General features: G+C 38.8%; 1 pseudogene; it reads left to right on the plus strand.

Moving 5' to 3' along the window:
• The first annotated feature begins 145 nt into the window (after positions 1–145).
• On the plus strand, positions 146–889 carry LOC102829782 (annotated as a pseudogene).
• The last annotated feature ends 2,945 nt before the right edge of the window (positions 890–3,834 follow it).

Here is a 3,834-nt window from a genome sequence, read left to right on the forward strand (position 1 = left end):
AATGCTGACCGTGTTCTTCCCTTTTGGTTTTCTAACTCTAAATCTTTGCCCCGCGTCGTCCATCGAGAGCAAATCCAGTGACTCACCTCCGCACCGCTAACTACTCGCTTACAGCCCCTTCGTACACGCTCACACCCGGCTCGAGATGGCGGCGGCAGGGGACTCAGATTCCTGGGATGCGGACAAGTTCTCCATGAAGGACCCGGTGTGGAAGGTGGGGTGCGGTGGCACTGCCGGCGGGGACTGCTGGGAAGGCGAGGACGAGGACAAAGACGTCAAGAATAACTGGGATGATGATGAATAAGAAAAGAAAGAAGAAACCGAAGAAAAGCCAGAGTAAAAGTTTCAGAAAAGAAAAAAATAGCAGAGAAGATCAAAGAAAAAGAACGGCAACAAAGAAAAGGCAACAAGAAATTAAAAAGAGGTTAGAAGAACCTGAAGAACCTAAAGTGCTAACACCAGAAATAACAACTAGCTGACAAACTGCGAATAAAGAAATTACAGGAAGAAGCAGACCTTGAATTAGCAAAAGAAACTTTTGGTGTTAATAATACAGTTTATGGACTAGATGCTATGAACCCATATTCAAGAGATGGCTTCACAGAGTTTGGGAAGTTACTAAAGGATAAAATTACACAATATGAAAAGTCACTATATTATGCCAGCTTTTTGGAAGCCTTAGTTGGAAATTGATGACTTAAAAAAGATTACCAATTCATTGACTGTGCTTTGCAGTGAAAAACAGAAACAAGAAAAGCAAAGCAAAGCAAAAAAGAAGAAGAAAGGTGTGGTTCCTGGAGGGGGATTAAAGACTACCATGAAAGACGATCTGGCAGACTATGGTGCTTATGTTGGAGGATATGTACGAGATTTTGAAGACTTCATGTGACCATGTTTTATCTTCTCCTGGTGTCTTCTTTCTGTTGTCCACAATCCCTTCAACATGTAGCACAACTTCCTTTCCTTTCAGTTCTTTACTAGTAGCAATGCAAAATGATACAGCCACTTTGGAAGATGGTTTTCAGGATTTTCTTTTTATAACATAACTAAATATAATCTTAGAGTCTTGGTATGATGCTGTAGGATATGCACTGAACTGCTAACCACAAGGTCATTGGTTCAAACCCACCAACCACTCCTCGACACCTTTACAGGGTCACTATGAGTCAGAACCAACTTGTTGGCACTTAACAACAACAACAATAAAGCATAGTCTCAGCATACAATCCAACAATCACAATCCTAGGTATTTGCCCAACATGTCCACAGATATATGTTAAAAGCCTAACTCTTGGTACCTGCAAATAAACCTTATTTCAGAAAATAGTCTTAGCAGATGCTATTAACATGAAGTTATATCATACTGAAGTTGTTGTTTGGTGCCTCATTGACTCAGTTCCGACTCATAGCAACCCTATGCACAATAAAATGAAACACTGCCCAGGCCTGTGCCATCCTCACAGTCCTTGTTACCTTTGAACCCATTGCTGGGCCACTGTGCCAATTCATCTCATTAGGGGTCTTCCTCTTTTTCACTGAACCTCTAACTTAATACCATCTCAGTGGTTCAAACTCACCACCTGCTCCTTGGAAACCCTACAGAGTCCCTGAGTTAGAACTGACTTGATGGAACTTAACAACAACAACTCGACTCTACCAAGCATGATATCCTTCTCCAGGGACTTGTCCTTCCTGATAAAATGTTTCAAGTGTAAGAGACAAAGTCTTACCATCTTGGCTTCTAAGGAACAACAACAACAACCAACAGATTTAGTTTTTCATTTGCAGTTCATGGTACTTCTAATATTCTTCTACAATCCCATAACTCAAATACATCTATTTTTCCATGGTCTTTTTTATTCATTGTGCAACTTGCACGTGCATATGTTATTGTTGTTGTTAGGTCCTGTGGAGATGGTACTGACTCACAGAGACCTTATGCACAACAGAACAAAGCACTGCCCAGTTCTGCAACAACCTCACAATTGTTGCTACACTTGAGCCCATTGTGATTGCTACTGTGCCAATCCATTTTGTTGGAGGTCTTCTTCTTTTTTGCTGACCTTCTACTTTACTAAGCATGTTGTCTTTCTCCAGGGACAGATCCCTCCTGACAACATATCCAAAGTACAAGAGATGAAGTTTCACCATCCTTGCTTCTAAGGAACATTCTGGTTGTTCTTCCTCCAACACAGATTTGTATGTTCTTTTGGAAGTCCATGGTACTTTTAATATTCTCCTTCAACACCATAACTCAAATACATCAACTCTTCTACAGTCTTCTTTATTCATTGTCCAACTTTCACATACTATTGAAAATATCATGGTTTGGGTCAGGTACACTTTTGTCCTCAAACTGACATCTCTGCTCTTGAACACTTTAAAGAGGTCATGTGCAGCAGATTTCCTGAATGCTGATTTCTTGACTGCTCGTTTAATGAATGTTGATCATTAATCCAAGCAAAATGAAGTCTTTGACAAGTTCAATATTTTCTCAAGTTATTTATGGTCCAGTGGTGAGGATTATTGTTTTCTTTACATTGAGGTGCAACCCATACCCATAGTCTTTGATCTTCATCAGTAAGTATTTTAAGTCCTCTTTGCTTTCAGTAAGCAAGAGCCATATCTCAAATTGTTAATGAGTCTTCACCCAATCCTGATGCCATATTCTTCTTCATATAATCCAGTTTCTCAGATTATTTGAGCAGCATACAAATGGAATACATATGGTGAAAGAATACAACCCTTCTTAATTTTAAACCATTGGGTGTTCCCTTGATCTGTTCTAACAACTGCCTATTGGTCTATGTACAGGTTCCTCATGAGCACAATTAACTGTTCCAGAATACTCATTCTCCACAATGTTGTCCATAGCTTGTCATGATCCACATAACCGAAAGCCATTATATGGTCCTTCCTGATAACGTGTGAAGTATGAGAGATGAAGTATGGCCCTTCTGGTGTTTAAGGCACATTCTTACTATACATGTCTTTCAACACATATTTATTTGTTCTTTTGGCAGTCCCTGATAATTTTAATATTCTCCAGCTGATGGTTAACTTTTGAACTTTTTCTTGGTTGGCTTCCTTAGAGTAAACAGCAGAGTATGGAATGGAAATATCTTCAATTGCCGACCAAGAAAACATTCAAAAGTCAACCAACAGCTGAAAAATTGGTGCTTACAGTTTTCTAGAATTCTAAAGAGCCAAGATTGGAGCGCTATCAGGAAAACAGTTCAACAATCAACAGTGCTCATTACAGTGAGATTCACTGAAGAACTGAAACGTAACCTTCAGATTAAATACAGAATATTGTTTCTAAATGCATTGTGATCCTGCATGACAATGCATGTCTGCACACCTCTGCTCACACTTTTGACACACTGCAAAAACTTCATTTTGAGGTATTCTAGCATCCTTCTTGTATTCCAGATTTTGCTCCATTAGACTTTCATCTGTTTGGTCCCCTGAAAGCAGCCCTTCAAAGAATGAGATTCACCTCTGATAAAGAAGTGAAGACAGCAGTACATTAATGGCTTTCAGCTCTGCCTAAAACATCGTTTAATAAGAGAATAAAAAGCTTGTTGACAGATGAACAAAGTGTATTGAAAAGCAAGAAGATTGGTTTTTTAAATGATGTATTTGTCTTTTCTAAAAGTTGATTAAAATAAATTCTACAGCCAGAGTGTGAATAATTTTTGACTCACCTTTGTATACAAAAAGAATTTAAAAAACAGATTCATATACTATAAGAGAATGTTGTTATTGTTGCTAAGTGTCACTGAGTTGGTTCTTACTCACAGTGATCCTGTAATAGGTTCTGAGGCTATATAT

This window comes from Chrysochloris asiatica, unplaced genomic scaffold (assembly GCF_000296735.1).
Source record: "Chrysochloris asiatica unplaced genomic scaffold, ChrAsi1.0 scaffold00027, whole genome shotgun sequence".
NCBI lineage: Eukaryota > Metazoa > Chordata > Mammalia > Afrosoricida > Chrysochloridae > Chrysochloris > Chrysochloris asiatica.